The 10,000-nt window shown below is 40.8% G+C and overlaps 1 protein-coding gene and 1 long non-coding RNA gene across 2 annotated transcripts in view; both read right to left on the reverse strand.

Annotated features, from left to right (window-relative positions):
• LOC138052010 (uncharacterized) overlaps nt 1-907 on the reverse strand; it is a 9,700-nt gene extending 8,793 nt beyond the window's left edge. Inside the window, exon 1 of the long non-coding RNA XR_011132977.1 lies at nt 763-907. This is a non-coding gene — a long non-coding RNA (uncharacterized lncRNA). The remainder of the gene's footprint in view (nt 1-762) is intronic.
• LOC138052024 (large ribosomal subunit protein bL20-like) overlaps nt 1-10,000 on the reverse strand; it is a 596,113-nt gene that overhangs the window by 146,471 nt on the left and 439,642 nt on the right. The gene's annotated exons all lie outside the window — the stretch shown is intronic.

Consider the following 10,000-nt stretch of genomic DNA (forward strand, 5'->3'; position numbering starts at 1 on the left):
TGTCATCAGCTGTAAAGACTGTAAACGGGTTTAAGGTATTGTCGAATACATCAGGTGATTATTGTTATAAAAATAAGCCAGTCAGTGTGTTGTTTGCCAGTTGTTGATGTCATCGATAAGTCGCTTTTAGGGTACCGGACGTTGTGTACATTGCAGTTTTAATAAACATGCAAACAAACGTATTTGTATTATGGTTAAGAATCAAACAATCCGCTTGTCACGACAAGCACACTATAATAGTTCCGGTTCGTGAGATCAATCGATACTGCATTAATTAATGCTCTAGCTGGTATTTACTGAAGTCCTTCGAGAGTTAGATACGAATTCTGGTTCAACATGTAGACCCATTTCATTTCAGGAAATCAAATGACCTCGCGGTTTTATTAAAACACCTCGGAACATTTTAATTCTTAACTTATGTCGCACAATTCAGCTGTTGAGCCTCCGTTTCCTCATGGATACGAATTCTGGTTCAACATGTAGACCCATTTCATTTCAGGAAATCAAATGACCTCGCGGTTTTATTAAAACACCTCGGAACATTTTAATTCTTAACTTATGTCGCACAATTCAGCTGTTGAGCCTCCGTTTCCTCATAGAGGCAGTGAACAACTCGTTTTTACGCCTTTCCCCCGATGTCAAGAGTGAGTAGTTGATGTGTCCGCCACCATGAAAGCAAAAGCAAACCCTCAATCCCTGTGTAAATGAAATTAAAAAGGAAAGATTTGAAACCTTGAAAAGTGTCCAACTTGATGAACTTACCTGCATCGCTTTCGGCGGCCACATTACCGAATGGGAGGAGGAAAATGCATGATAACAAGTGAACAATCTCCATTACAGTGGCGCTTCGACCTCTCAGAGCTGTTATTATCAAACTGTTACTTGTGCTTTGCATCGGCACGTACGTAGGAGTTTGAGATGAATACATAATTATGCAAATATTTTAGCGTGCACTCAAGCATATTTCACAATAGTCACATATTTTCGGAAGTTGAGATTAAGATTTCTACAATACAAAATATAGGTACCCATGGGAGTATATTTGTAGCCTACAAACCATGTACAGGACAATGATATAATAGTGCACACGAATGTGTTAAGTGTAGTAGTGTTAACCTGTTTGCGGGCGGTAATTTGCATTTCGGTTGCTATATTAGACGAGTGGAAGTCGGAAGATTTGGGACGAGTGGGAAAAGGACCGCCTGCTGGAAAACCCACGATTTCTCAAGACAAAAGTAAAATCCCGTTCACCTGCGGACGGGGTCTCTAATTGGTCGAGTAAGTGTCAAAAGGACGATGACGTAATAATTGACGGTCAGAGCTGGCTAGAGTTGGTTATTCTGAAGCCAGAACAGGAAACCGCTGTGATAAGTCTGCGAAAGGGAGATGTTCTAGCAGTTTTACCCCCATCTCTTTCCATCTCTTTTCATACCGCCTCCTAATTAATGTTCATTTTATCAACCAATCAAAAGTGAGCAAAAGCTACGTATATTTCGACCCGTCATATTACAAAGTTCAGCACCAAACACTGTAATGCGCTTATGACAATGAGAACAGCTAGAAAAGGACCACAACAAAAGGAAAACAACCCAAACGAAGTATGCCGTTTGTGTGGGACAAGCTTTATAGTCGGGCGGATATGTACAAATTAATTTGAAAAAAAATTTGTGCACTATGCGAAGAAAGCGCCAAATTTGGCACGAATGAAGCCCACAAGGTGGTGAACAAATTCGGATAAGGAGGCATCGCCAAAAGCCACAAGTGTGCTTTAACATGAAAGCGAAGTTGCCAAACTAGAATGCCTTTTCAGTCAAGGATTACTCCATTGGGATGCCCTGATGCAACTTTTCTTACTCAAAACCCACCTTACAACACCTATTATTTGTTACAAGACAAGATGAAATTTATTTACTGCCGTTTGAAGCACTGATAACTTGTGTTCAGCATGGAAACGAGGCTGACATTCAAGAAATGCATATCAAGGCAATTACAGCTTACAACTTGAGGCCTTACCAACCTTTTACCCACTGAAACTCACTTAAGATAATGATTTGTAAATTAACATGGCTAGAATCAAGAAATTCTGGGCTTCTTATATATCTTAACCCTTTTACGAACAGCAACATGCTGGGAGGGGGAGAGCGTACGAAGGGTAAAAAATAGTTTTATACATGATGCTTAATTTATATAACTCTGCCTTGTGGTAGAAATTACCTATTTTCTATCTATTTTCTATTTTCCTGTTTTCCATAAGTTTATTAGTAAATTTAGTATTCGGGTAATGACATTGGCATTTGGTTTCTGCTCTGATTTATAAGAAGTCGTGATGTCCTTGATTACTTTTTGAGAAGCGTCGAGTGTTGTTCTTTCATATATACCCGTTTTTAATAGGTGTTTTCGTGTAATTAATGGTAGTCATTTAGAATTAGCTCAAAGAAGTTTGAAAGAACCAAAAGAATTTTTCAGTTTGGCTAGTTTTTACATTCTCTACCACGAAGGACTAGCATCTACCCAGCATGCAATACAGCGGACACATAGAGATCCGCCATTTTAAACTGATCGTGGCTTTCTTTGTTGTTTTGGTAAGTATTCAAGTTCATTTTTAGCATTTTGGTATTTTTCTTTGTTTATTAACATGATTAACTCTTTAAAAATATAGAATTAGCATCGTAATACAATCTTTATTAGGTTTGTCGAGGTTGTTAATGGAAAAAAGCATCGACTGGAAGAAATGTCTTATGCCAAAAAGATATAAGGACGCAGTATTACAGTGTCCTGCAAAATCAAGACGAAGCGGTGTTGGTGAAGCGTGTTGGCATAAGAGCTGCACTCTCAAATATAATACCACAGGGCTCAAGAGAGCCAAGAAACGATATGATAGGCATCTTTTTCTACTGAAGAAGCCCATGGTGTTTCTGCAAAACGCATAAGAGCTAATATAGAATGCGTTAATGATGAAACAACGTGTTTCTTTTGTGATCAGCCTGCGAATAAAGAGCCTCTACATAATGTCTCCACATTGGGTTTAGACAGTCGAGTCCGCGAGATTGCTTTCAAATTGCAAGATGAAAAACTGCTAGCCTTAAACTCGGGAGATCTGGTAGCACTAAAAAGAGAGCATCATAAATCTTGTCTAACGACAATTGCCGACAAAGTCCGCTCTCGGGCGACTAAGGACGCAGAGAAGAACAACAAGGAAAGCGTTGCTGATGTTATTATTTTGGCTGAATTGGTAGATATATCGTATATAGAGGAAACTCTCGTTGAAACAAAAGGTGTCCTGGTGTTTAAGTTGAAAGATCTAGTCAAAATGTATGCATCTCGTCTACAGCAAGTTGGATTTGAAGGAAACGTCGAGGCACTCATCAAATAAATCAGATCTGCTTGATTGTCTAAAACCTCTCTCGGCTTCATTGATAATTGTTCCGTCCCCTTTTGATGCCCTTGATCTTAATGGTGCAGCTGTCCTTACTGAATATATTGAAGCCAACAAGTACAGTGAAGAGTTTTCAAGACCATGTCAGTCAAGTATTCCTTTCATTCATAAAGGGAGAGCTTCAAATATTAAGAGGCTCGATGTTGTATTTGATGAATACATACCACCAAGAGAAAATGAGGGGACAGAGAGGGAGGCTCAGGGCGTTGGCCGGGATAGGTTATGTCCACGAAAGTTATTTTTAGACGAGCGGAAGTCTTTGATCTAGCGGACGTCTGTCTTCCGAGACGTCCGCACGCAGTCTTGCCTCGCTCTCAGGTTCTTAATGAAAAGAGAAAATGACGGAGCACGTGGAAGGCTGATGAATATTTATTTTCTTTCAAACATTGGACCGAGGTTGGCCTGCATGCGGACGTCTCGGAAGACTTCCGCTCGTCTAAAAATAACTTTCGTGGACATGACATATCCCAAGGGCTGGACCGGGAGCCTCCCTCTCTGTCCCCTCATTTTCTCTTGATACCACACAGTTTAAAGGCAACAACTAGAAACAAAGTAAGAAGGCGAGTACAGTCATCAACACCTGTATCTACCAACTGGAAGGTGTTTCTGCAAGTGGATACAAATTAACAGAGAACTATTTCGCATTTTGGCCGAGCATATTCCCCTTGTAGATTTTGGCCTTTACAAACAAGTCATTATCACGAAAGGTGAACAAGTGCTTATTAGTCCTTCAACGGGTGAAATACAAGGCTTAGCTCCTTGTAATCACGAGGAGGCAGACACGAGAATGCTAGTTCATGTCTCATCGGCTGCTCAAGCAGGACACCGCAAGGTTGCCATCCGTGCAGTGGATACTGATGTGATTGTAATATGTATTGACACAATCCAGAGTCTTCTGAATACAGAACTATGGATTTTATATGGTACTGACACAAATTTAAAGTCTTTCGCCATTCATGAGATAGCAAGTACACTTGGACCCGAGAAGTGAAGTTCATTACCTCTATTTTATGTCTAAACGGGATGTGACACAGTGTCCCGTTTCGCAGGGAAAGGCAGCTAGACGGCATGGGCGACCTGGATGACTTACGATGAGGTGACAGCTGCTTTTCTTGAGCTTTCTAGATGTCCAGTAAGCTAAATTGAGGAGTGTTTGAAAAGGTTAATACGGTTAATTGTTTTTTTTATACAACCGCACTAGCTCAAAGTCAGCTCAGTGTTAAAGATGCACGGAAACAGTTATTCCCACATAAAGGGAGAAACATGGATGCTATCTCGCCAACGCAAGCTGCTCTCATCCAACACGTCAAAAGAGCAGCATACCAACCGCAAGGAGGGCACTGATGGGGCCAAACAATTACACTGACCATGACTTTTCCATGTCCCAGTGAGTGGGGATGGGAGGAAGCCTCTGATGGATGGAAGCCATGCAGTATGTTCAACTCCTTCCAGATGTATCGAAATCGTGTGACTCCATCATCAAATGCGGCTGCAAAATGGGATGCAGATCTTCATGTTCTTGTATTGAAGCAGCATTGAAATGCACAGCCCTCTGTTTCCATGGTGGAGATTGCTTAACTGAATAACTAAGAGAGGAGTAAGTAAATAAGCACTATCTTCTCTTTAGTACTACATATCGGTATTGAAAATATCATTTGCATTTCATGTGTTGATTAATTATTTGCAATTGTTATATTCTCAAGCTATGAAGAAAATTTCTCTCTTCAGGGACTATATCCTAAGCCTCGAACGTTTGAAATTAAACAGAAAGATGGAAATAAAATATGACGAGAGAATATTTACAGAAACAGAAGGCTATTTCAAATTATCCTCAATTTCATGCTTCATAGAGAGCTTTGCAAAAAATAAAATGGAAGTCAGTGAATTAAATCTTAAAGTAAAATTTATTTTCAATTTACGAGGCTTTTTTCTGTGTAAATTATGATCTTTTAGTCATGTTTCTAAACAGAAGAGAATATCCTGTGTGATCTGAAAGTCATATATTGGGGGTATACTGCATTTTTAGCCTAGTTCCTCTATTTCATGAAACCACCTGAAGTGCAAGGAAAATCTATGTTATTTCCTTTTACATGTAATTTTAAAAAGTAAAAGTTAAAAAACAAAACAAAACAGAACAAAACAACAACAGCAAATCACCAAAAATCAGACTGCCACGTGTTTGCATTCATGCCGTATGTTCAAAAAGCGAGCTTTAGCACTTTTATATGTAATTATGGCATACTGTAGCAAATAAGGCAAATTCTTAGCTACACCTCTCCAGTGTATTCGGCACTACCAGACTACTTTCGTTTTATTAGCGCCATTTGAACAACAGGTCAAAATATATGCTTAGGTGGTCTCTTACACCACAAGCCTTTTTAGAGACATCGCTGCCAAGCCGGTCACTTCTGCTGGAGAGAACAGGACAGCCACAACACCGGGGACTTTATCCCCTACTTTTCTCGAATAGTGCTTGGGTTTTTTAACGTCCCACAGGGAACTTATGAACATAGAAGATATTTGTGAGACGGGACCTACGGTTTACAGTCCTTATCCGAGAAGACTTGAAAGTCTAACCATTTGCAGATGAAATTACAAAGGCGGCACTTTTCCTCAATTATTTTAAGATCCTGAGTGTTGATCCGGCCGGGGTTCGAACCCGCGACCTCCCGCGTGACAGTCCGACGCTTAACCAACTGAGCCACTGGTGCGCAGCTGAGGCACATGCGCTCATCTAATTAGCTTCACTACGCCAAACGCAAGTATGATGTGTACCTTGGCTAGGATCAGAAGTCATTTTGTGCCTCCCATCCACATCACGCTCTTGAGGACCAACCTGAACACCTTTTTAGGCCAAATTTAGGATGTCGATATCATTCTGGGTGAATAAGGGCGCGTTCGATTGACCCTATTCCGGAATAAGAATACCTGGAGTGATGATTAAAACGGTATGTTTGGCGCGTTTCGAAGCAGCAAGGATGATAAAAATATGTTTAAAATAGCATTTTAGCAGATGTCTGACAATTTTAATGCGAATCTCCGTAAAAACGAAGGATTTCTAACTTATATTCCATGTATTCTTATTCCGGAATACGGTCAATCGAACGCACCCAAGTTTCATGATGTGTTTTAAAAGGCCGTGCTATTGTAGACTTGGAAAAGCCATGATAGCACTGGATCGATGGTAGCTCCTCCGTGCTGACTGCATTTATTTGCACTCCCCTCCTAAGCTATTCTCGGTTTTCAGCTGACGTCATAACCTTATGCAAATTAGGTTTCCGCCATTCTGGTGCCCCTGATTATAGGGAAATGTATGACATTTTGAGCGCTCACGTTCGAAGTCTTCAAATAATTCATCTTTCCAATGGATATTTCCCAAGAAAGCGACCCAAAATCACTCGACGAGGTACCAGTACTTTCATCCTACGCAAAAAAAACCTCGAAAGCCACGTTCGAGAGCGCTATTTGAAGAAGATTTTCTGTCGTTTGCGTAGACCCAGCGGCCATACGGAGCGATCAGTTTGGCTCCTCTAGAAGTCTCAGACTTGCTTTCCTAGTTAGTTTTAGAGACAAGCTACTATACAAACAAGCAATTTAAGACCTTCAAAATTTTGAAAGCGTACAACCAGATGATTTCTGGTTTCTTTGCGTCCGTTTAAGCAAGGGAAGGAAATCGCGGGCAAGATTGTTGTTGTTTGCGGCGAAGGTAACTCGGAAGTTTGACACTCGGCGTCGACCTTATCTGTATCATTTTCCAGTTGGATTTCTTTTAATACCTTCGCTAACTGCTATGGCCACCAGATGAGAAGAAAAGGCCTCCTCATTCCCTTTGTTTCGATGATTTCCCTCTTCTTCTGTCAAAGTACTTGGTCGATTAGAGTCTCAGTCCTTCACCTTGAGAAGGTGAGAAGCTTTTTTCCTTCGAAATTCGTCCGATTTCCTTCAAACTCAGTCAATTTGGGCGCTCCACCCCTCGCATTCGCCTGTCGAATTTCAGCGAAATCGAATAAAACGCCTCCGAGTTAGACATTTGCTAACCTGAGTATCACAAACGCCTGATACTCAGGTTAAATTCACCTCATTAAATATTCAAAACCGGAGCACCTCATTTGCATCGGGCATATTTAATGAGATGAATTTTCTCCGCGATGTTGTGGTTTAATCGGTCGAAATTGAGCACACTTGTTCGAGGGGTTCAAGCGCTTCGGTGGTGTGAATTGGGAAGACATCGGTGGAAACCCAGCCGAGAAACGCTTTATCGAAAAAAAAGCCAACTTTCGAAAAATTCTGACTCGCTCGCCTTTTACCCTAAAACCCTGAACCAACGCGTGCTAAATCGCTGCGAAAGCTTTACAGGATAAAACACAACTGTTCACAGCAAAAGCCGTTACTGGCAATCACCGCAAAAGCTTTAATTGCTAAACCTGTAAAGACAATTTCAGCAAAATAAGTCCAACCCCACACTTAAGCCCCGTTCAAACGGTCATGATAGTTGATGATAGTTGATGATAGTTTCAACTATCATTCACTATCATTGACTATCATGTTTGCGATCAAACGGTCCATGATAGTTCATGATAGTTGACGAAATCGCGCAATGTGCTGGCGTAGCTAACTGGTACCTAGTCTCCTACCGCGGCTGTCACTGCTTTGAAACTCGTTAAACCATAGGTTTTCCAAGTAAGAGGCTTAAGGGTTAAAAAAGTCTTGAAGCTAAGCAGTTAGGCAAATAAATAAAACATTTGGCCATGAACATGATGCAATTCACTTTGACTTACCTCCAGTTCTTTCTTCACTTTTCCAGTTACATCCCGATTGTGGTAGTCATCGCCAAAAATGTTCCACAAACATGGCCGTGCCTCGTACTCATCTATTAGGTTGCATATCAAACTACTACTCCACTTCTCGTTGTCTGGTTTTTTAGCTTTTTTAGCTTTTCTCACTTTCTCGCTTTCAGCGTCACTGTCGTCCGAATATTCGTCCAAATTATTGTTTTGTTGTTCCTCACAGGACGATGTCAAACTTGCGGTAGCCATATTGCATTGAGCCCGCCTTGGTTACCCCCGCTGACCGAAAAACTATCATGCACTATCATCCGCTCGGTCAAACGGAAAAAACTATCATGAACTATCATGTCGAATTTGAACATGTCCAAACTGCATGATAGTTGATGATAGTTGATGATAGTGAATGATAGTTCGTGTTCAAACGTGCGTGATAGTTGAAACTATCATCAACTATCATGACCGTTTGAACGGGCCTTTAAAGTTAAAATCTAACATTAAGCCGTGAGGCAATCGCTGCGAAAGCTTTTAAATTGTCCTTTGTTCGTTGTATCTGTCCCAGAGTAAGGCAGGCTTAACAAAGTCTTTCGATTTCGTGTCGTCTCGGCTTATCTGTGAAATCCACGCGTTTCGGCGATCTTCTGTTAGCTGTCTATAACTTTCACCGTTCTTATCAACAACGATAGGTATACGGAATAGACTAATACCTTCCTTGTTTCCAGATTTTACTCCACAGCCAGGTATTATACAGAGAACCATCGCACTACAACTCACTCACATCTCTCTCTACGTGTCTCTGTTTACGATTCGAGGGGCTCCACAATGGCGGTTAACGACGGTTGTCAAGGACTAAGGTCACGTGGGTGAAAACCAAGAATAGCACTTTTATTTACAGGGGCACCCAACGACCAATTTGTTGTAAAATGTATTATTATACCCCAGTTAATGAAAATAAATCTTATTAAGGCATTTTCAGGTGTTTTTCAGTGTTGCTGGGAAAACATTATCTATTCCTTTTTCCCAGCAAGACAAACAAGAAATTTCCCAGCCAGCTAGATAAAATTGGTTGGTTTCCCAGCCAGCTGATCAAATTTATTTCCCAGCCAAGAATTCCGCGCGCTTTCAAATCCCTCGATCCAAAACGACCGAACAAAAGCGACAAAACCGGGACAAAACAGGTTTTTTCCGCAAGCAAGCAAGGTTTTTTCCGACCAGCCGTCGTATGTTTGTGACTATTCTCTGGGAGAGGGAAGAGGTTCTTTTTTTTTTTTTTTTTTTTTAGTCGTCCTCAGTCTTCAGAGTTTCTACAGCCAGCTCGGGTTGAAATGCTAGAAAAAGTCAGTAATTCCCAGGCAAAACCTCAGTCAATAACAAAATTTCCCAGCCAGCTCATCGAAACACCAGTATTTTTGCCAGCCAGCAAGATTCCTCTGGGGAACAGATAATGTGAGGAACAGATTCGTTGGGTGCCCCTGTATTTAGGCTGTATTTAGTGTGGAGACACAATTATACTTTTAAGAGTCTACCTAATGTGTTTGAGCACATCTTATTTAATACGTTGGTCAGCGGTATGTTAAGTTATGCCATGTCTGAGGATCATGTCTGAGAACTCTGCTGCTTGATGTATCCGCCATTTTGAAAAGGCCAACTTCGTTAAGGTACGTGTTTAAACTACTAGATATCTATCAGTCACTGCATTATTCCACAAAATATGAATTTTATAAATAATTTAGTTTCTTGTACTCTTAATTTTCAATGAATCAGTTTTACAAACTTCGTT

This window comes from Montipora capricornis, chromosome 6 (genome assembly GCF_036669925.1).
Source record: "Montipora capricornis isolate CH-2021 chromosome 6, ASM3666992v2, whole genome shotgun sequence".
Taxonomy (NCBI): Eukaryota; Metazoa; Cnidaria; class Anthozoa; order Scleractinia; family Acroporidae; genus Montipora; species Montipora capricornis.